General features: G+C 42.4%; 1 protein-coding gene across 2 annotated transcripts in view; it reads left to right on the top strand.

Moving 5' to 3' along the window:
• Positions 1–24206, top strand: part of ARVCF (ARVCF delta catenin family member) — a 135839-nt gene that overhangs the window by 12056 nt on the left and 99577 nt on the right. The gene's annotated exons all lie outside the window — the stretch shown is intronic.

Here is a 24206-nt window from a genome sequence, read left to right as displayed (position 1 = left end):
GTTTGGGTTTGACCAGCCTCAGCACAGCAACAGCCTGTTGAAGTTGCTGACTGGAGGTAAGTATGAGAGCTTTGTTCTCAGCAGAATCCTTTGTATTGTGTTGTTTCCTCAATAACCTAAAGGTTCTGGAACCTCTAGGTGTGTACATGTCTGTTCCTACGCTAGAATATGCATAATATTACAAATATACTTTACAGGGACTCTACCATGCAAATCTGGAATGTGTCCCCATGTATATTGCTTGTTTTTTCTTTCTTAAACTTTTTTTTGCTTCCCTGCCCACAAATGCCCATATGCTAGAGGTTTGGAGGAAAAACCCCAAAGCCCCGTGTTGTTTATGTGTTGTTCAGCCGGTTGTTTAAAGTGCATATTATCAATGGTCACATGCTTTGCTTAAATATTTTATAAGATCATTGCGCTTTATTGCTAACCCTGCCTTCTTTCTATTGTCTGATTGTGTGTTTCCACTTAGACCTGGTTAGTAATCTAGACAGGCTTGAAATCTCTAAGCTTTTAGCAGATATTTGATTTCAGAAATGCTTTGTTCTAAGAGTTCCCCTTTGTTGTGCTCAAATGACAGAGCTTTGAGTAGTAAGGGGTTTTTTCCTTCTTGTCTTCTGATTGTACAGTGCTGAAGTAATCTCTTATCTGCAAAGATCTCCTGCCCCCTCATGCCTCCAACATGAGACAAAAGCCATGCAGGTGCACCAGAGGATTGGATTAAACATGAAGGCAGGTTTCAGGTGCAGGTTCAAGGAGTCCTGTCACAGCTGGGTGAGGAGTGTCCTGTGGCAGGGGGGTCTCCTCTGTGTCCCCTGGAGAGGCAGGGCTCTGTGTGCAGGGGAGCTCTGTGCCCTCCTCTGAGGTAACCTGCCTCTCTTGCTTTGTTCCTTGGCTTTTGGAACACTGCCCCTTCTAGGAGAATGCCACAGGGTAGAAGAATAGAGAAATGCTGAAAAGAAAACAGTAGGAGCTGTTGGAAGTAACCTTCTCCTAGCTCTGGGTGGAGAAAGGTCTGTGTGGTTTCTGCCTGATCTGAGTGCAGCAGCTGCATTGCTCTGCCCTGGTGGTATTTCTGCTCTGGTACCAGCAAGGCAGTGCTTGATCTCTGCTTCCCACTTCTCTCCCCGAGGCTCCACTCATGTATTAGAGAAGTTTACTGGAGTTTTGTCTCTAAATTGACAGAAATAGGTCTGGACTGTCTGCAGCTTCAGTAGACATTAAGGCTCCTGAGTTGGGCTCCACAGTGGCTGATGTGGTGAGCAATAATGATGACCCCTGTTTTTTGTGGGGAGAGATGAGTTTCATTCTTATTTGGGCCGGAACTACTTGTTATTATGCTGGGGTCATTTACCCTGAGGGCAAGTGAAAGCAACTTGTTACTTGCGTTCAAGCTCCAGAGTTTACTGTCTGGTGACATCAATTTCTGCATTCTCCCCATCCAGGCAGATTTAGTGGAATGGACTTCTTACTCTTTGCTTACAAAGTTCTTTTAGGGTCATTATTTCTGAAGGTGATTAAATTTACAGGAAACACATTCAGCTTCTTGCAGTGTGTGCGTCAAGAAAATTTGAGTACATAATTAAACTGAGGAACTGGAAATTAATTGGGAGGGAAATTGTTGCTTTAAAGATGTGCTAAATAATTACCATTTTTCTATTTTTAGCTGGCTGTTGAAGTAACATAAGATATAAAGAAGATAAATATCTATAGCCCAATACTCCTCATTTTGGAGGGACAATAATTCAAATAGCTAAATATTTCTTTTTTTAGCTCACTGACTTTTGTAAGTGCAGAAAGATGTCAGCTGTCAGAAAGGTTTGGAAGCTACTCAATGCCTCGCCTGTAATATACTTTCGAAAATTTGAGCTTCCTTAAAAGTTTTCCAGACCTACAAAGCATCCACAAGCGTATTCAAATACTTCATAACAGGGAGAGTGGAGGCTCTGTTGTTCCTTGCATTCTGTGATATCTTTAGACTCCACAAGGCCTTGTAGGTGCCTTAAATGCTGCAAACTGTCAGACTAGATCCAAGCTCTGGGTTATCTTTGGGGTTTCTTTAGGGGACAGTGAGTTGCTACCAAACAGAAGCAGGAGGCTGTTAAATGGAGAGTGTTGATGGCACAGCAAGTTGTTTGCTGGTGCTGAGTTGAACTTTTGGCCATCTGGTGATGATGGTGGCACTCTTGAAGTCAGCCTTATTGAAGTTTAATTGAAATGTGATGAGTGAAGATCGTGTGCAGTGTATCAGTTGCATTTTTGTGGCTGGCAATAGCAAGGATCAATTTAGTGAGAAGCACATTAGAGCATACTATGGCTGCTGATTTAGCATCTAAGTGAGGACCATTTGTCTCATGAAGTGGCTGTGAATGTCAGCATATAATAATGTGGGGTGATGTGTCAGTACTATGGAGACAGTCTGTCAGAGATTACATGGAATTAATTCTAGACAACAGTGATGTAAAGGTTAAACAAGCACAGAGTATGACAGAAAGCAGGTACCTGTTGGAGTATTAGGAATATATTGCAGGTATAAAGAACATACATGAGAACATGCCTCTCTCTTACCCCTAGTGGGGACCATGTGATTAAAGGTGCCTGCTTGAAGGGGGTTGATTTGCCAGACTGGAACCTCAGGAACCTGTTCTTTAAATAAGTTGGGTCACATAGGTAGAGAGTGGAGAGGCTTTTACAGTGATGACTGATGAAGAGCTGGATTTTAAGGAGCATTTTAAAAGGGAGATTGTGAAGGGTATGTTCGCATGCTTTGACTTGTTGAAGCAATTCCTTTAGCAGCGTCATGGGAGACTGAAGGTGAGCATAGACAGCTTTGCCAGGCCACCCAATCCAGCTGGACAGTGGGGAGATGAGACAGACTGAGCAGGCTTTAGCACATCTTCTAGAGATAACTTAGAACTTTTGCTCCTTCTCTTAAAGGAATGAATTCTGGAGGGATTGTCAACACTTTGTTACTGAGATAAAGGTAAACAGGTCACAGTTCCTGGATACTGCACTCTGTGCTGAGGAAACCAGGGGATGTAACTTCAGGGTTATCTGAGGGAGAATATCAGTGCTTCTGGCATTTTGATGGGTGTAGCTTTCAGCCCATGCCTGAAAATACAGCAGGATGCTTTAAACTGTATGGAACAGATATTTTATTTTGTATCACTTAAGATTATGGCCTATTAATTATTTGGATGTGTTTTGGATTGGGTAGATATCCAGAAGACAAACTCTTCCAAAGTTCCAGACTAATTTTTATATCTATTTGCCTGTCTGATGAGCAGAAGGAAATTCATGGTCTCTGTGCCACAGTTAGAAAGCAGTACTGAGTGAAGTCTGTTTATTTAGCCCCAAGTAAAGCTGATCATTACTATGCATGAGTTTATGGCCACTGCAGATTTGAATGTGGGGGAGGCAATTCAGAAAGGCTTTGAGGTTTGTTTTTCCCTGTTGGCTTGCTTTAGGTGGGGAGTGTCTGGAGAGGAATTGGAATGCAGATTTATAATTTCAAAAACAGTAGGTATATTTTGGAGGAAGAGAATCACCAAGTGGCTGAGGTTGGAAGGGACCTCTGGAGCTCATCTGGTCCAACCTCCTGCTCAGGAAGGGCCACTTTCAGGTGGCTTTTGGATGTCTCCAAGGACCAACACTCTGTAGCTCCCCAGGGCAATCTCTGCCAGTGTTCAGTCAACCTCACAGTGTCTGGTGTTGAGGTAAAACCTTCTGTGTTTGAGTTTGTGCCCAAAGCCTCTTGTCCTTACCCTGAACACCCCTGACTCCATCCTCCCTGCACCATTCTGTCAGGTATTTCTTTACACTGATGAGACCCCACATGATTTTTCTCCTTTCAGGCTGGCATATCTCCTGATAAATATTTTTAAACAATCACCAAGCATGCCAAGATGCTGAAAAATTGAAGGGAGAAACAAGTAAGTTAAAACATCATGAGGTTCTGAGCTCAGGTGATGCTGGTGAAACCAGTCAGCTGATTTAGTAGGGTGGAAGTTGATTTCATGCCACAAAGAGGAAGCAGAATACTGATTTTGATGGTATTTTGTTTGTTTCCAGAATTCCTCTGTTCAAATGACCAGCTCAAAAAAGAGAGGTTGTAAGGCATATCTGCTTTAGGTTCTAGGAGATGATGTAGTTCAATGCTGTGTGTTGTCTTTTCAAGTAAGCTACTTATGACTTCCACTTGAATGTTGTTTGTTATGGAAAATCTGTAAATAAATTGGTTTTGAATTTAGTAACAGCAGGTAAATGGAATAGGCCTTTTCTGCTGTACTGGGTGCACAGTCTATGCTAGCTCTCTTGCTAAATATGTAGGAGTTGACTTCTTTCCTTTTGCCTGTTTCTTCTAGAGTTCAGCTTAGTGCTCTTCCCTAAACAGGCATTTTTGACCTGTGAGTCAGAGCAGTGATGTGCAGACTCTGCAGCGAAGGCTCAGTGTCCTTTTGTACCATTATTTTGCCATCCATGGTCTACATGTTGCTTACAAATTCTGTGTGGCTGTGACCCCCCCTCTTCCAAGTGACCTATTTCTGCATTTTTCATGCTGTGGATTTCATTGAAGAAGAGGCTTCAGTTAATGGCAGTGTCTTCTTCAGTTGCGCTGACTGTTTGAGCTGAAGACAGGAGGCAGTTGTATCAGAAGGACAACAATTAAGTTTCTAGGATTGACATTTATCTAAATAAAGATAGTTGAAGTGCTAGGAGAGCCCTGGAGACAGGTTTTAAGAGCTTTTATGAGTAACAGAACAAAATTGATTGAACTATGCCTAGAAAACTTCAGTGTTTTTGTTAGGAGAGTGATACTTTTATTTTAAACTCCTGCAAACATCCCAAATCGACCATTGCCAGTCACAGGACGCAGTGCTGGAAGGGCAGCTTTGCAGAGGGAGTTGCTGGTCAGTAACTGGGGGACTAACACTTGGTTGTTCAGCAGTGCAGTTGAGAACATGCCAGCTTTTAATTGGGGTATCTGGATCCTGCTGTTGTTTCCAGAGGCATTTGGAATGACAGAAGACTGGTGAGCCAAGTGCAGGAGGATCATTGCTGAGGAAATACTCCCTGTTAAATTTCCAGAATGTAAGGGAACGGACAGAGGATTTTTGTCACCCTTTAAATGTGACAAATGCTAATCAAGTGGAGAAAGGTCAAGACTTACTTTTCCCTGATCTTTCCTGGAATTGATGTGAGATTTCTATTCCCGTAGGTTTGGAGAATTCCAATTCCACATTTCTTACCTGCCACGATGTATTGTGATGATGCAGCAGTGAGGCACCATGGCTTTTGGAATGTGGTTATTGGCATTGTTGCTGCCCAGATTAATGTCTTTGTTTTTCTTTTCTTGTGCTTGGAAGGTCTACAGAGAGCAGTTAGAACCTCCTGTGCCATAAAGCTCGCTGGGTTTGTTTATTTTTCTACAGAAAAAAAATCTAAAAAAGGATCCCAGACTGTTTGCTTTGTCCTCCCTCTCTCCACGTTCTGTCTTGTATGCCTTGTTTTTATTAAACAGAAAAAATTAGTCAAAAAGCCCACACATTCTCTTGTTGCTGAGAGTTAGGGCAAGCTTTGGGGGCTCATCATCAGGCTGGAGAAGGGTTCCACAGTGGCTTTTGTCCTGGGGATCCCTACTCCAGTGTGTTATTTACTGAAAAGTCTGTTAGCTTGACTGTGGGGAACTAATGTAGCATTCTGTATGCTGTTGACTATCTGTGAGAATGTCAGTAAACAGTTATTCTCTGAAGTTTCAGATAAGTCAACCAAAAATTACTCTTTCCAGTGGATGATGTGATTTTCAAGACTTCTGTGTGCAAAATCTGAAGTGATAAAGTGCTAAGTCTGATGATGTGAATCTAGATTTCTCAGATAACAATGTAAAGAGGAAAGGCATGTTGGGACACCCCATTGCGTCTTGCCCCATTCAGGGATCTAGACCCTGGAGGGTTGTCCCTTTGTGTTACTGCTAAAGGCTCAGGGTATTTGCCTCTGCTGCTGTCTCCAGCTGGATGTGTTCCTCAAAGAGCAGAGAGGAAAAGGAGCTGTAGGAGGTTTTTTCTTTCTTTATGATGACTAATTTCACTCCTCTCCCCTGTGGGCAGACAAGTGGACAGTCCTTGGGCAGGTTAAATGTCTCCGAATGTTTTGACAAAGTAAATAGCACATGCCCTATGTGGGCTGAGATGAGAGCAGGCACTGTGCCAGGAGCACCTGTGGCTGCAGGGCTGAAGATTGGACCTTTTGCTGTGTCTGTGTTGCCAGCAACCATGAGGAGTCCAGATGCTGATCCCTGTGGATTCAGTAGGTGGTAAGAGACATGGCAAGTGAGACATATGTAGTCAACACTGCCCACAAAGTACAGCCGGTAGGAGCTTTTGCACGTGCATGGCTCATCTGACCTGTTTCTGCTGGATAGTAAATAAAAAAACAGAAAACAGGAGGAATTTGTTGATAAATGTGTGATGTTCCTGTTTAAAGCAGCTTGTTGGAGACAATGTCAAGTTGCTGTCCTGACTACTTCTGGTTGTGTTTTCAGTTTGAAAGCTCTCATTTGAATACCATGGTACCTCTGTCCTTTCAATTTTTCTAGTTTATTTGGTAGTATGTCAGAGTGCCCATGGATATGGTTGGTTGTGCAGCCAGGTGTAGCCTGGAGTCCTTGGTTACCTGAGAGGCTGAGCAGGAAGAACTGTGACTGCTGTGGAAACTGCAGGTGCTTAGGTTCACCCTGCCAGCACATCCTGACAGTTCTGCTTTAGTTGTTGGGGAGCTCTCACAGGCAACTTGCTCTGTTCCCAGGCTGGTGTGAGGCACGTTCTCCTCAGAGCACTGCCCTCAGTGTTCCTCTGATGGCAGTCAGGAGAAAATGTGACTGCCTGTGACTTACTGAGAGGATTAGTCTGTAGAAGAGGTTTGGACTTGAGGTCACTCATCCTGAACATCTTGCCCCTACGCTCTTTGTCCCTAAAAACCCACTGGCAGCCCCTTACATGCTGGTGCTGCATCGTTTGATTAATGCAAGACATCTTTGGGGGGGCTGTCTTAAGGTTTCTGAAAGTCTGAGGAAATTTGAGTTATTTGAATAGAAACAATAGATCTTCCTGAGTTGCATTGAACTTACTGATGGGTGTATCACAAGCTTGTATTGTCTTCATACTGTACCTAGTCTTCTAAAAAGTGAAGATACAAAGAATTTGTGGAAGTTCAAGCAGCATTTGGTGTCTGAACTGCTCACTGTCAAATTTGTGCCATATTCTATCAATTTTCCTGCTCAGTGGTGCCATGAGAATGGCCACACCGAGAAGGGAGTCATTACTCACGTGAAAATCTCTTCTGAAAGTTGGTTTGTAACTTCAAAAAAAGTTGGTCTTAAAGAGGGGGAGCAAAGGAGAGAGAAATACCAAATGCTGTCAGCTGGCTGCAAACAGGAGGCTTTATTTACTTTAGATAAGCCCCTTTTCTGTCTATTGCATAATTTCTGTCATAATCTTGTTTGCTTATTTAAAAAAAGAAAAAAAAAACCCACCAAGCAAACACAAAAACTAAAATGAAGTGGCTTTAGTGAGTAGTTTTCTCCCAGGGATGATACTCTAGATTACTTCAAAGATGTGTCCTCAATATTGAGTTTTGGGTGTGTATAGTAAACTTTATTGATTGCTTGAAATGGATTGGTTGGGTGCTGTTGTCTGGGTAAAACACGTCAGCTTTATACAAATTGTAATGCTCTTGGCTAGGACTGAATGGAAGTTACTCGAGTGAGAATTTCCCTGTGACACTAGAGGCTGAAAATTGGCATTGTGCAATATGCCCGGTTACAATGAAGCAGCTTTACTGGAATACAACAAAAAGACTGTGTTCTTAGTTTTAAAAAAAATAGGCAGATTTGACTGTTTTACATAGGTGATTCAGAAGTTCAAACTTCCTTTTTTACAAAAAGCTATTAGAGTATCCTTTTGAAATCACTGCAGTGAGTAATTCTTGCCCTGCCTTCGCAGTTATCCCAATGAGTATGCACCAACTAAACGTACATATTTAAAATTCCTGCATCAGTGCCATTGCTGCAGTAATGACAACCTGCACTTGCTGGATTGGACAGACTTCATCTATACAAGAGAAAAATGGCAACCAAAGAAGAAGGTAGGAAGAAATTTCCATAAGACACACGAAGAAATATTAAGAGATCACTGGAAAAGGATCTTGCCTATTCTATTATCAAAGCCACGTAGGAGTCAGTACGGTACCCAGGACAAGGCAGCAGTTGGGATGGAGTGTTTTGGTTCAAGACAACATTTGAAAGAAATGGGAATTCTTCAGGGAAGATAAATCCAGTGAGTATATCCTGTTATTTCTCCCACTCACCTGAGGGGTAAGAGAGAGAATTCCATATTCAGTACTGGTACTTGGCCCACAAAACTGGTAAGGTTGGCAGACATACAGGGCCCAGGTCTGGGCCCCTGATTATTTGCTCTGACTTTTGTTTTCCTGATTTTTTACCATTTTTACATTTCTGAAGTTCTTACCAGCTGTCAGTGCTGCATGCTGGTTTTAATCTTTGTTTTTGAGCATCAGTTGGCATGTGGAATCCTCTGATTTACTCAGGTCAGAATGCTCTGGTTGTGTCCTTACAGATTATGTGCCTGTAAATTTCTTGTAATATTTTAAAAAGCCATAAATAACTAATTTTATTTTGAAATATACATATGTGGTTTGCAAGTGTTTGGGAGCAGTAGTAAAATACATCATACGTGAGTAAATTATCTACAGGTTTGGGGTTTTTTAGGTTTTTTTGGTGTAATAGAGAACTGTGTCTGCTTTTGGCTTCAGTGGTTTGCTGTCAGGTCCTTTGCTTTTTTTGATTATATTAATTTTTTTATGTATTTCCTGATTTGATTTTGTCTTGGCTGATGCTGATGGATCCCTGTGTTTTCCTGCATCCAGCTCCAATTACTGAGCAAGCACAAATGATAGCAGGATTCCCTGTTGTCAACAGGCATTCTTCTAGCAAGCTGACCCTCTCTGCAGCAGATATCTCTTTGCTGGATCATAAATGGATCATGAGTTTTGCAAGAGCTCATCTGCTACTTCATGACCAACCAGTTCTGCTACTGCTGAAATCTGAAAAACATTTGAAAACTAACCTCTGTTCACATGACCATTGCACAGTGTTTTCAGTAATTAAATGCCACTATGAAGTTAAGTCCTGGAGCTGGTGATCCGTGAGAAGTGGTGTGCTCAGAGGAATGTTGCTTTGTTAGCCTGATGGTTTGGTATTTGCCTCACTGAGAGGCTGGCTTCATTCTTGTTCTCCCTGTCCAGTTCGAGTCACTCTGCTTTAGGCTGGCAGAAAAAGCACTGCAGTTATTAAACTCTGAAGGATTGTCTGAAAACTGCTTTTCTCTCAACTGGACTGCAGGAGAAATTCTTCTGGCAGTTCTGTTAGAGATGGGAAAGTTCAGAGGGTAAAGCATGTGTTTGTTTCCAAAGGCTGGAAACTGAGGCTGGAGCCATGAATCCTGCTTGTGGGAGCAGAAGGGACATTGCCCTTGAACTGGTGTGGGAACAAGGCTGCAGCTGAGCTGCACATCTCCACTTCTCCATGTGCTACAAGTTTCCTTAGCCAGGAGACCTGCAGAAGTGCTTGACTTCCTCTCTGCTTCTGAGACTTCTCTAAATGAATAGGACCCACTTCTGTTAAATTCTTTAACTTTAAACATGTTTTTATTCCCTCTCCCCTCTTGTCTTCCTTCCCCAGAGGTAGCCCAAGTGTTTTAGAAACAACATAGTCAACTGGAGCTCATTGAATAATTCAACTGTTGCCTGAAGTGATAGGAAAAAGAGGACGACCCATTTAATAAATCAACCAGAGCTAAAAGCTCTGTGGTTTGTAAAAATGTTATCTGCCCTCGCTTTGAACTACCCAAATTTCTCTTCTGAAGCGTGGGGGTTTTTTTCCCTCTCAGTTGGATGTTCCCTGCTCTGGAAGGGAGCCTGATCTACCTGCAGGTTATCCTTACAAGTTGATTCTGTTAAGCAGCTCTTTTCCAGAGAGTACCAGGGGTGTTGCTTCAGGGGCATGAGACACTGTGAACCATTCAGGCCATCCCCACAGTGTTCCTGGATAACTTCCTCTCTCGTGGCTGCTTCCCTATTATTCCTACTGAGGGCTTCTGAAATATTCTGTCAAAGTCACTGCTGCAGCAGGAGCTCCCCAAGAACTACCAGTGCCACCTCTGAGGTTCTTTGGCCAGTTTTAGCCCAAGAAATGAAGGCATTTTGGGGGCCACTGAGGTATGCTTTCTGAAGCAATTAAAAGTGACCTAGCCTTTCATATATGCTCTTGCTTCTCTTGAAATAAATAAGAATTCTTAAAGTGAACGTTATTTCTTGTTTGTGCATTGTGCCTGTTACATAAAATGGGTCTAAATGCAAGATACTGTCTTTAAGGAGCATTGCTTAGAAATATGACTGTCTAGGGAAGTTCATAAACCTTTTGCTAAAGACATTCTTCTGTCTGTAGTCTATGTCAGACTTTCATTTAATCCCTTTGGACAGGCGTTTGCCAGTATATCAGCGTGTTACTGTATAAATTGCTTTTTCATTATTGCTGTAATTGTAAAGTAATCCCTCTATTATACCCACCCAGTGATCACTGCATTATCTTTTTGCTGAGCTCCAACATTTCTTGGTGCCTGGTGGTGTCCTGCCTGTTGAAATGAGAGATGTTTATTAAATTGGCTTTTCAGTTGTGGTTCAGTTGAAGAACTGGCAGAGTGATCGGTAGGAGAGACTTGCCACATGCCTTGAAACATCATCGACTCTCTTGTAGTTCATTGCTTTGTTTTGTTTTAATGCTCCTTCCTTCAATCTCTGTAACTGGTCTCATGGAAACCATATCAGGTTCCTGAGCTTTGTGTTCCAGGGGCTGCTGGAGATGAATTTGTGAATGCTGCTGTGCATAAATAAATGATCATAGCTTGGAAATCAGGGTCTGGGGAGAAATGATCTGTTTGCTTCTGTTGCCTGTTTTGACCAGAGAGCTGAATTAGCAGCTGAAATGTGTGCTGTGGTGTGTTAAACAGCATTGAATGGGAGGCTACAGAGATAATCCTGGGGAGAGGCCATTGAGGCTGGTACTGAGCCCGGACAGGCTTTGCTGTTCTCTTCTCAGTGCTGAGGTGGTGGCTTTTTCAGTGAAATTTTGTATCCTGTGAAGCATCCCAAACCTCTTGCTTAATCAAGAGGTAGATTGCAAGGTAGCGCTGTGCTTGATCATTTTGAAGAGCTTTTGGCTGGTTTTGTTTTCTGCTGCTGCTTATTTTGTAGAAGGTTGGATTGCTTTCTCTGTAGCTGTAAGGCATTGCAACAAGAGGCTTCTTCCCCGACCCTTCTCACCAGTGTATTCAAAAGTAAATTTAAAAAAAAACCCACTGGGTGTTTTAGTTATTTTCTCTTGAAACACAATCAAATTCAGATGACTTTCTCCAGACATAAGCTAGGGAGACTGAATAGTGTGTCTGGATTTTCTTGCATTCTTTTCTTCTGTCCAAGCTGGGACCTGCTTGCATGCCTTGGTTGGTGTGCTGTTGGCAGCCTGGGGTTCAGAAATTCACCCAGGTCCAGGGGGAAAGTTTGAAGAGTTAAAAAACCATGAAGAAATGGAGGCATGTCATGTCTCTTTAATATATTTTTGCACTTCAGCCTTGAGAGGAGCTCTTAAGATTTTGTCTTTGAAGCCTTTCTGTAGAACCACCAGAGTTACAAATAGTTCAGGCAAGTACTGAGCTTCCCTAAGAGGTGCAGATAGCTCCTCAGGGGCAGGTGGTGGCACAGTCCCTTGCCATGTAAAGCCATCATTGCAGAAGTCATGCTGACGAAGTTCACAGCATCTGGCTGTGTGATAGGGAAGGATTGAGGAAAGGATTTGTTGTATAATAGAAAGGTAGTTTATATATCAATGCTTGATAGGCTCTTCTTGGCTTAAGCCTCCCTCACCTTTCCCTGTAAATTAAGGTCTCCCGCTCAGCCCCAGACCAAATACTGGGACTTTGCTCAAGCAGGAAGCAGTAAGGCAGAGTCAAACTGATGTAGCAAGAATGTAAAATACTGGGCTTCTTTCAGGTAGAGTTCTGAAATACAGCTTTTCCTGTTAAGGAAGCTTTCACTGGCCATGTGGAATGGTAGGAGCAAAGGGCCAGTGACTAGTCTTGAAGTGCTCAATCTCTCATGCCTACCATGAGTGGTTTTGTAGCCCATTTCTTCTTCAAGAAGTTATTTTGCAGTAATTATGGCTAATTTGGAGACATTTCAGTGTATTTTCCAAAGAGAGATCAGATTTTTTTTGTTTTGGTATGGTTTGAAGCTCCATTTAAAGCTAAGCCTGCCAGTTTTCACAGATCAGCTTTAATTTTATTTTCCCCACTTGCCATACCAACAGCAAGATATGTTATCAAACGTATGACCAGGCCAAGTCAATAAATTCTAAATGCATCCTAAATTATTTTCTGTCTGCCTTGCACATTTTTATGAGTTTGTTGAAAGGCTCACTTGATGCGTGTTCAGATGAGCAGGGGAAATTAAGTTGTTTTCCCCTTTCTTTTGTCTTCCCTCCCCATGACAGAGTCATGTGCTTTGGCTTGAAATTACAAAATGTCTTTTAAAGATCTCTGAAGTAGACAACAGAATTGGTCTCAATGGTCCTTTCTCAAAAGGATATCTGGAAATGCTTTTTTTTTTTCCTATTCAGTAACTGAAAAGCTGATGGGTTTTTTTTCCCCATGAAATATTACTCTACTACTGAAAGGCTGTCCTTGCCTAATGGAAAATCCTTTATGTTAAAATAGGACAAAACATTCAAGGTGTATGATTTTCCTACTATATAATTGTGATGCAGCCGTGTTATTTTGGATTATCATATTGAGGAATCAAGCACCTCAGGAGGTGATGATGTTTTCTAGTGAGGGGTTTGCTGTTGGCTGCAGCACAAGCGTTGTGTCCTCTCACGCTGCTGGGTGCAGCCACGCATCTGCTTGGGCTGCTCCTGTGAACACTGGTTCAGAAACACTCTGCTCTGTCTTTCATCACCTCTGTAGATCATTGTTTCACTGTTCACACTCTCCTGTGCATAGGAGATGAAATGTGTTTCCATAAGGTCTATTTGGTTGTTGTTATTTTATACAAAACAGTAGGGTTGTGTTATTTCCAGATGTGCTTCTGCCTGTGCTGGTGAGAGGAATACCAGGCATCAGGAGAACTTGAGGGTTCTGAAAAGTTGCCCAATAAACCAGGGAAAAAACTTAAAAGTGATTTAGCCAGTAAAACTAGGGCTACCCAGTGATTTATTTAATCTACATCAAATCAGCTTTAAAACAAAGAAGTATGGTATTGTTCAACCACTACATAATAACTTATAAAGCCCCTCTTTTGACCGAGAAAATGGCTCTTTGCTGTACACAGCTGGTCCCTGGCCTGTTAGTCTCTCAGAATGACTGCTGTTGTTGTGCTTGGCTGTTTGACAACCCAGGGAAATACTTGGGCAGGTTTCTGTAGGTAACCCTTGACATCCTTCAAGTGCAAAAACGTTTTGTTTCGAAGCTCAGGATACATCTTCATGCTGAGCTAGTGGAGCAATTTGGATGGCTCAGCTGGAGAGCAGTTGCTGTGTGTTTGTGGGAGAAGGATGTGGCATTTTTAAGGGAGAAGGATGATGCTGCTGGAAGGCCAGCAGCTCTTTGGCTGCCTGCCCTGGAGCCTGCCAGCAGATCCTGTGGCACCAGCCAGCCTCACCAGCACAGCAGATGGACACACCAGGGCCGTGGTGAGCTGTGCAGTAACGAGGAGTGATGGCCTAGTGAACCTCATCTATTGATTCATTAACGTGGAAATCAGCAGCAAGGGTGCAAAGAAAAAACAGTTTTCCCCAGAATGACCTCTATAAAGTGAGTGAGCTGGTGAACCACATAAAGGACTGAAGGGGCTTTGTAAGAGAAGCGTGTAAATGTACATACAACAGACAGTCAAAATTGGTTGTAAGACTAGAAAATTTACAGAATGGTGCTCTAAAATGAGTTTACCAGCTCACATTCACATGACTGGGACATTCCTTCAGGATTTGTACTTGTTACAACAGCCACGCTTTTCATACTGTCCACATAAAAAAACAGGGTTTGAGATTTGACCTATCAGTGTATGTAGAGCTGGCTTCAGTTTGGAGACTAAACTTTTTTTTACTTTCTGAGAAAAAGGTTTTTTAAAAGCACATTAATCATCTGCAAGAGCAGAAAATACTTGAAAAGTTCATATTAATGTTAAGATTGAACTGAGGGACTTCAATCCACTGGAAAAGGCTTTTCTCACCATGTAGCAGTAAGAAATATGTTTCTGAAATACTTGTTCTGCCTTTTTAGATGTGGAGTTTTCATTTGTTTGTCAGCTAAAAAATTAGAACTTCTCTAAGCTGGGTTGTTGTCTCCTTTGTAGTTTGCTTTTTGTCTTCCTTTGTTATTAGCCTATATTAAAGAGTCCAAGAGATTGTGTTGATACTTCCCAGGAGGAAAGAAACTGCTATTAATATACCAACTTCAGCAAAATTTTAGATTAGGCTTCTTGGAGTTGAAACTAAGGCTCTACAAATAACCTGAACACTTACAGCTTGAAAAGCTTCTTGTGAAGAAGATAAACATGTGTCTCTGCCTCTGTTGATGGATGCCATTGGGGCAGTTTCTGTACATCCCTGTTTCTCAGGCTCTCTGTTATGCCATTGAAGGAGTCAAGAATCTCACTTTGTCGTCTTGTTCCCTGTATCCATCCCTGAAAATGAGCAATCCCTAGGACAGGCTGCCAGGTGTGCTAAGAATAGCAGTGATGGACAGCAAGTTGCAGGACTAGTAAGTGAGATGGTTTATTTTGGCCCAGTGCCTTTGATTGAAAAGGGATTGGTAATAAAAACTGAGGCAGAGCTCTGTGAGTTGTATTTGATGGTTGAAGAGCTGAGGAAGAAATGGCTCCTGCACATGGTGGAAGAAGTGGCTTTTCACAGTTCCTGAATGGGAGTCTGAGTGCTTCAGGCACAAACTGAAGGAGATGGATGTTGGTCATCAGATGCTAAGGTAGGGTGGGCAGTGAGGAACCAGAGAGAGAAAATGCTGTTGAAAATACTGAAGGAGATTAGAACCTCTACAGAAACAGCAGCTGATGTTGAGAATTTAAGAAAATTGACTAGAATCTAGAGTGCCTGAGGCAAGTTTAGCAAACACATGTGAATTTCAGCTGAATTGTGGGGAGAAAAGTGTGAGGGGAACAGGACAAGGTGCAGCCTACAGGTTGTGTTGTTTCTCTGTTGGATGTTGGGATCTTCTTTTTGTTGTGAGTGGGAATTACAGTCAGTGTTCGTGGCAGTTTAAAGTCCAGTGGAGTTAATCCTTCATGTTTGAGTTCAACAACATTTTGACTTTTAGCAGGAGGCTAAAGTGATATGCAACATCTGTGTAGAGCATTGCTGAAATTCCTGATAAATGAGTTCCAGAGGCAACCTTCCATTTGTGGGACATTTCACAAAATCTGCCACACAGAAAGAATAAACTTTTTCAGCTGGGCTCTCCGTGGCCTGAAAAGTTAAAGAGCTAGAGTCTTCTCTTTGGATGATGGAAGAGATACGGGTGTCTTTGTCAGACACTGATGCATTTCAGACTTACTACTGTTGCTGACCATCAGTGTGCCATGTAAGCTCAGGATGACTGCAGGCACTGAAGCACTGGGGAATAATGTCTTGACAGTCTGTGCCTCAGTTTCCTCTGTGAAATACATAGCCTTTAAAATGAATGTTGGTTTTGAATTTCCTATGATGTAGAGAAGATAGTGATTGTGAAATGCAAAATATTGTTGGAAGTTGGTTGAATTACTTCAATTTATATAATACAATAGAAAACAAGGCCTTTATTTGCTTGGAGCATCTCCTGCAATATGGGAGAGCTGGTGATATCCCTGCTTCTGTAGGTCACTTCTGTCAATACCATCCAGATGTGTATCCTCAGGGTTTGTCCAAACATGGTTTGCACTGCGTGGTGTTAATGGCTCTTACGCTGTTTCCCAGCAGGGTCCCACCCTTGTGCTTGCATCTCTGTGTTTATGCACTTTTGCGGCATTCACACTGCTTTGTCTTCCTCTGTTCATCTGTCTAGTTTCAAAAATTTTGGGGGAATAAATCTTGGCTAATTTCCTTTATGGGAGAGAAAAATTTAGAAAAAAGACTAAGAAGCCCATCATAGAATGACTGTGAATAGGAGCAGACCTGGGCATTTTTGTCTCTGACTCTTTCTAGCAGCAGAGAAGTAGTAAATTTTTGAATAGGTAAAAGCAGGTTAACTGTTCTAGGTGTCATCTTATATTAAGATACTTGTGGTATTCAAAATGGATTGATCTCAGTGGAGAGAGGCAGGGGCTCGGAGCTCCATTCATACTCGGTGCACAGTGTCACAGGACTGGCAGTACCTGGATAGGTGCACTCAGGTATTGCAAGACAGGAAGGTCAAGTGCCTGCTCCTTAGATGATCTTTTGTCATCCCTGCTCTTGCTTCTGTTGACAAGTATCAGGTGATTTTTAGTTAAGCTCGGGAAAAGGTTATGAAAGGTTTTTCCTCTTTGCTGCTGGTGGAGAAGGGAGCTGTGGATGTGCACTGTGGAGGATGAAACCAAGCACGTCCTCTTCAAAATGCGGAATGTGATACTGCTGTTGTTCAAGGCATCAGTGCTGAGGTCAGTGTAGGAGATAAATGCTTTGAGCCAGCATGGCCACATTCCAATCAAAACTTCATTTTTTGCCTTATTGTGTTGGCCTGAGCAAGTCAGATGTTTCCCAGTTTCCTGACCCAATTCTGTTTTGTGCCCCCAGGACAAGGTCTCTTGTATGCTTCTGTCTGTTCATTGTGTTTGTGAGACTTCAGAACCATTTCAGAGATGGGGGAGAGTAGTATAGAACTCAAGAAAAAGGGTAATAAAAGCTTCCAGTTGGCTTTTTTCCCTACCTCTGACTTCTGTTTTCTTCTGATGTGTTTTTCCTAGCTGAGACAGAGTGTTGCTTCATTTGAACTGTTGCACTGCCATGGATTGAGCAGAGCTGTGCCTGAGACGTGGAGGTATAGATGATAGCTCAGTGAGGTTTCCTGATTAAAGGTGTCCTGCACCACCAAGTGATGGCAGCTCAGGCTGGGCTTTCCATTTTAGGGTAGCTGCTGTGGTAGTGAGCCAAGTTAGACTGCTTGAGCTTCCTGTAAGGTCCTTAAAATGAGGTGTGAAGAAATAGAAAGTGAATCCCATGAGGTCATGAAAAAACAGCTTTTGAAAGATCAGAATGTCTCCTGGGGTACAGGAGTGGGTGACAAGGGAAAAGCTTGACACTACCCAGTGCTGCTGATGCAGCTTTCAGAGTGCAGCTGCCCAGCTGCAGAATGGGAAGCAAGCACATTTTTTCTCAGTTTTGAGAAGTGAAGTGGCTGGAGAAACTATAACTGTATGTTATGCTTAAATGTGTAACTGTAATGGAGTTGTAATTCAAAGATGCCCCTTGTCATTGTGGTTTATTTATCCTGGTTTATAACATCCAATTGGGAAGTTTGTCTGCCTTCAAACATTTTGCTTGCCTGATACTTAATTGTGCTTTGGTTGTAAGAGACTTGGCTCCTGACTCAAATGATGCCACATTCATTTAATAGATTTGCTGGAGATGAATTTTCCTCTCAGTGCTAAATCTGGGACACGAGTCAAGTAGGTTCTGCTGGCCTAAACATAGGCTGAGCCCTTCACTGCAGGGTCAAAGTTCTGTGCAGGATTTTGTAAGTACATAAGAGCTGCTTCAGTTTTCTTCTTTCTTTCTTAATAACACAGCTGCTCTAAATAATGTGCCTACACAGCAGTTGGGAGGAAAAAATTTACAGACCAAGATGGTTGGCTTTTGTTTAATGTTTTTAATTGGCACTTGGTGTGCTGTGTAAATTCACCCTGCCTGTCCTAACAATGTTTGTGCAGTTTTAAGTCTTTTTGCTTTCTCACACCCAAATTACTGTAATTTCTCAGCCTGTTGTTTCATATACAATTTGTGTACATTGTACAGTTTGCACTTCTGTGGCTACATTGCAATGTAAGTTTTTGCCTCCTCTGTAAATCTTGAGATTAATAGCCCTGGTGCCTGCTGAAGTAATGATCTGCATCATTTCAGGTGCTCAGTGAACAGTCAAGAGGAAGGCATTTGGCAGTTCCTATGCTGTTGCTGCATGGAAAATCAGTTTCACTACTTTCAAATGCTTAAATTCATTATCAGCTTAAGAAGCTTTTCTTGCAGAAATGGAAGGATTGGCTAATTACTCTGCTTTAATTGCGGTCACAAATGGTACATACTTGCCCCTTCCCAGGGCACAAATGATTCCATGGCTAAAAACCGCAGTGCGAGGGAGGGCAGTTAAAGGGAATTATTTCAATAAACAGTTTGTACTGAAGCCTTTGACTCCCCACACCCACCCACCCTGACTGCTGTTTGGACATACTTGAGGAAAACACCACTCCCTCAGTAGGAACTCAAGTGTGGTTGTGGCTTTGTTTTGATTTCTTCCAGTTGTGTTTTGCCACTTGGAGTGATGCTGTGATGGGCTTGTCCACCAAGAAAAAGGCTCCCAGACATGTTGCCATTTCTGTTTTTCTCCGAGGCTGCAGCTATTGTACTCCACCTGAAGATTAGCTAACTCCTCAGAAGAGATCAGTGTTTGAACTGCTGATGCAGCCTCTCAGGCCAGTCCATGTGCTGACTTCAATTACCATCTCCAAGAAAAGTGCCCCTGTTTGAGGAACACTTAATCATATGCTAACATCACCAGAAAAAGGTGTAGTTATCTTCTGAGCTATATAAATTCCAAACTGAAATGAAGCGTAGAAAGGTGGAATGTGCTTTTTCTTAAGGGAATCACAAGTACTGTGCCTTTCTGAAAGGGAGTGGATGCAGGATATAATTGAGGTCGTGTGGGAGGTGCAGGTGCAATTCCTTGTGCCCTCTTGAAGGTGTGTTGCCCTTGTTTCCCAAGTGAGTTCTATTGTGCATTTGTAGACATCCTGATTTTCAAAAGAGCAGTTGTTGCAGCTGTATGCAAAATAATGAATTCAGAAGCAACAGTTGAGGAAAAGAGAAGTGAATTAATAATGAAACAATTCACCTGTTCTCAGCCGTTGGGAATATTGTACTTGTTCATGCTGGAAGGTGACCTTTTTTCCTGAAATAAAATTGGAAAATTAGAGGTATCCATCCCAAAATCCACACAAATGCTGTGAAGGAGCTGATGGTAGAAGAGACAGGAAGCTTTTGTAAAGCTGTGCTGTATGGAGCTGTGGAGTGACTGAACATTCTCAAGGGGGTCAGAGACCCCATAAACCTGGGCAGGGCTGCAGGGGACAGACCCCCAGTGGGCAGGAGGGTGGATAGGCTGAAGGGGTGTCTTCTCTGTCTGATCTTGGCTAATGCTGAATGAGCTTATTATTTAGATGCTCATAATGAATTAGATAAACAGTGAAATAATTAACAAAGCAGGCGCTTAAATGGTTATTGCGTGGTTTAGAGCTGACTTTATTTAGATGAATGAGGTAGTTCATTCTACTATTAGCTGTGCCCTAGCAAAAAGGACTTTTTCCCCCTCTCTTTTTAATGATTAAACACCACAAACAGAAAATGCACTGTGGCTTTTGCTGGAAAGACAGCACAATGGCCTGCTTCCTTCAGAGGGGGTTCATCAGGCTCCCAGTGACTCACATGCAACTTCTGAAAATACTGTCTTAGTTTTCTCAAATGTCAAAAAATTCTCAGGGTCTTTGATACAGTACATCATCAAGTCATGAAATGTGGATTTTTGACTTACTGTCTAATTAGATCACATCTGTAGCACAGTATTCCAGGTACTGTTAGGGTATACTTAGAAGTCTGTCTTTATTTTTGCTTTTCTCTGAGCTGCTGATTCTTGTTCCTCAACTAGTTTTTAGGCCCATGTAATCAGTCAGAGCAGCTTACACTGGAATGCTCATGTATTGTTTCTGTAACCCCTGGTCAGCTGTAGGACTGCAAATACCTCACACTCAGTGACTGGGCACTGCAGATCTTTCATTTTGCACTGTACCTCATAAGCTCTTTCTATGTTGTGTGCCTTTCATGGTTCTTACTCAGTACAGATAATTTAACAAGTCTTGCAAGCTGTTTGCTTTAGCTTTCATTCTTTGACACACACCACGTGTAGCCCATTGCCTCTGCCAATGAAAAAGAAAAGCAGTTACCAGAGCTGTAGACCCCTGACCTCAATTCTGCAGGTTTTCTCTTTTACCTGTTGCAGTACAGCATCCTGTCTGTGCAGGTCTTGGATCTTGTGAGAAAATTCAAGGGCAGCCAGAGGGGTGATTCAGATTACTGCAAAAACTGACCGAGTTTCTGATGCTCTAAGGTATGTCACAGATGGGATTTTCCCCTCATTCTTTTCTCTTTTTTTTAAGAACAAAGGGAGAAAGACTTATGACATTGACCATGACTGTGCAGAGCAGTCCTTGGAGTGGATGCTCTGTGTACTCTTGTCTGGCATGGTTTTTTTAAAAGGTGTTACCAGAGAGACAAAATCAGCTGTCACACAAAGCCTGCCTTGGGAGAACATTATTAGTAAATGCCTAGATGTGAACTGTTCTTCAGAAATATCAGTCAAGGCAATTTTATTTCCCTGTCTCCTTTTGCATGGTGAGGGTGTGTGTTTTCATCTGGCCTTCCCTTACTAAACCCTTCAGCCTTTTGGTACTGCCCTGGTCATCTGGCCATATTTTGCTAAGACTGTTACCTCCTGCCATTCCCAGAACATCTCAAAGAGCTGGAAGAGCAACTGAATGGAGAAAAGTTTTGTCATTTGTCGTGGTTGACTGCTTCATCAGAAGGCAAATTTCAGGCAGGAAACAAGGCATTTAAGCACATTCCGTAAAAATGCTTCATTTTATTTTTTCTTTGTACTTCAGTGTTTTTCTGTGCTCCATATATGAAGTTGTCAAAGGTTTTTGGTATATTCTTCTGAATTCCTACTGCAGAGTTTTATGTTGAGGAAAAAAAGCTGTGAATTTGGAAAGGCAGATGCATTTGGATAGGTATGCTGGTCTGTGTCGTCTGTGTAAGTGTAAATTTTATACTTTACAGTTGTCCTTGCATGGATTTTATTATTATTAAAAATGTCTTCTCTCCAGAGTAATTGCTCTGCTTTAGTAGTGGTTTAATTTTATTTCAAAAGAGCATTGTTTTCCTTCAGGACAGTATTTGTGTCAGGAGTTACACCGAGAAGCTTTAGCTGTACCTTTCCCACAGTCAGCCTCCAGGTAATGTACAGATACAAAAGACATCAAGGACTCATCTGACAGCCTGTACTGGGAAAGTCAAAGTTGTACTCAGAAACTTTTGGTGAGCTTTTGCTATATTTATATCTCACAAGAAGTCACTAGCACTTCTTGTCTGGGGAGATCTTTGCAGGAAGTTCCCTTTAACTGTTGTGAAAAACCTTAGTAATACTTTACTTTTCAAGAACAGAGAAGCAAGGTAAATCTAAATCAAATTTCTTGGTTCCACTGATGGCACAAATGTGGATTTAGAGATAAATTCAAATGCAGCTGTGGCTTCTTCCCCATTAACCAGACCCTGATAGGTGTGTTCCCCCTCCCTCTGCCTGATGCTCTCACGTTGTGGCAGTTGGGCTGCAGTAGCTCCTGGAGCCTGCTGGAGCAAGCTCCTGTGGATACCTTGAGAGCAGGAGCTGTCTGCCAGGCTCTGAGCTGCTGCTCAGTGATGGGAGCGCAGGGCACTTCTGTCCCCGGCTGCCTTTCGGGCTCTGTTCAGCCAGTCCCCAGAGCTGCTCTGCAGACATGACAGAACAAATACGACATTTTTCAAAGGACCAGGCAGGAGTTGTTGTGGATGTCATCTTTCACTATCAACCTAATTGTCTCTGCATGCAGATCTCACTCCAGCATGGACCTCATACAAGTGCCTCCTCCATCCTCAGTGTCCGTGCTCACAGGGTGAAGCTGACAGTACAAATCACAGCTTCACATCTTCTCACCTAGTCTGATTTAGTTAATAAACAGATAAAATTATGTTTGCAAATTAGTCCACTGGATAACAGTTACCTTGTATGACAGAAGACAGGATTTGATCTGGCATGCACTTTGTGTATTTGAAATAATTTTTCCTAATCCTTTGATTAAAACCTTTGACTCCCCTGCTATTCTGCTGAGATGGAAAAATACTGCAGTGTTTTAATATCTCTAGCTGGATTTTGTGTGATACTCCTGTTCTTTTTTCTTCAAAGCAAGCAATGAAGAAACAGAGGAAAAAGGAAAGCCCAACAGCTGTGTAGAGTTGATATGCTTGGAAATTAATCATTCATGTCTTGCAGGTGGGCAGTAAATGTGTTATGAAGTCTTCCGTATCTGCATGCAGGGTAGTGAACCAAAACTAAGTGAAGTGCATGGAAAAGATCCCTTGAAGCCTGAATCCTTGAAGAGCAAATAGGTGCCTCCAGGAGCAGCTCAGTCTGTACATGGGGGTTTATTGAGTTTATGCTGATATGATGTTGTATGTAGTTACTGCTTCTCCAAATCCTTTCTGTAGATTTGGGCTCTGTTAGAGCGGCTGGAAATGGAACATCTACCATTTTTTGCTGTAGTATGCCTTTCACTAGCATCTGGAAGAGAAATACATCCTCCTAAATTGACTGTTAAAGGACTTAATCACTGGGTGGGGCAGATATGCTGAATTAAAGAGGAGCAGTTCATTGCTTTAAGAGAGGTTTGCCATCTCTTGGAAAGATGAAATACTGTACATGGTGCCATGTGGCATGTTGCGAATCTTTCAGCAAATCTACAGCTCTCCCAGACAGGAGGAGTCATCCCACCTTTTTCATTTGCAGTGTTATAACCACTGTGTTGTGCACTGATGTTTTATATGGGTCACTTCAAAAGTCTTGCTTGTCATATGCCCATTATCAAGTGAAAATATGTTTGCCAGACAGGTAGCACAGATCTTGCTGACTCTGTTTGCAGCCTGCCTTACAGGGGATGTTATTCTCTGAAGGTAGCTTTAATTGTTGTTCTAGTTATTTTGTACTTGCAAAGAAATTATGAACAAGGCCTCTGATTTAGGAGGGTGATTTTGTGCTTCTCTGCGGCATCTTCTGCTGCTTACCAGCATGACCTGGTAAGCATCACCATCCTCCTCTGTAGGAAGCTGTTTTGAACACATCACAATCACACCTGTTCATATTGATAAATGTTTCTTTTGTGATATACTTTAACCATTTCCTGCAGCAGAATTGAAGTTGTACATTTAGGCTGTCTTCAGCTTCGTTTTCTTGAGGTTTTAAGCTGAAGAAACTCAAGCCTGTGCTAAAATGTGTTTACAAGAGAGTGGTTGTAGGACTGTTCTCCCCCCCTCTGCTACTGCAGGGTGAGCACAGGCCATGTGGAATTAAATAATGGCATTATGGCTGCACCTGAGACTTTTCTGTGAGAGAAGTTTTTGTCTGAATGATGTCAAATGCCTGGTCCTTGGGCCTGCCCAGCTTGCAGTAAGCAGTGTGTTGTAGTCTCGTGGCACAGTGGTAAAATCTTGGAGCACAGTATTTTTATACAGCTGAGACACTCCTTTTCTATTATAGAGACCAACTTCAGACAGTTTCTGCCAGGGTGCCCAGTGTCGCCTGTCAGGGATGCTGCTGCTGCAGGCTGAGTTCACCACTGGGTGTGGTAATTACAGCTGTTGATATTCAGGTTTCTCAATTGGACTGAGTGGGTGTTGCATACTTGAGGGAATGCTGAAATTGGAGACCTGGACTAAACAAACATCAAAGGTCTCTGAATCTGCTAGGAAGGCTGCCATAATGAGTGCTTGTCCTCCCATAGTCTGACAAAGGCTTTTCTGGCCTCTGCAGTGTGTGGGTGCATCCAGGGGGTTTAGGAGAGGTGGCATAGCAGTGGAGAGGGAATGTCTTGGAGAGTAAATTGTCTCTTTCAGGGATGGGGGTGCACAACCTGTGCTGACGTGTGCTTAAAAGAGGGAGGTTGCAGGACTGCTCTCCCTCTTCAGCTACTACAGTCTGAGCTTACACAGAGAGGCTGGTGCAGAATGAGTGCTGGAGTACCAGGAATGACAGGAGTTA

Source organism: Pyrgilauda ruficollis, unplaced genomic scaffold (genome assembly GCF_017590135.1).
Source record: "Pyrgilauda ruficollis isolate IOZ18807 unplaced genomic scaffold, ASM1759013v1 scaffold9, whole genome shotgun sequence".
NCBI classification, from domain to species: Eukaryota; Metazoa; Chordata; class Aves; order Passeriformes; family Passeridae; genus Pyrgilauda; species Pyrgilauda ruficollis.
Note: the sequence above shows the minus strand (reverse complement) of the source record. Positions and strands in the feature narration are given on the sequence as shown.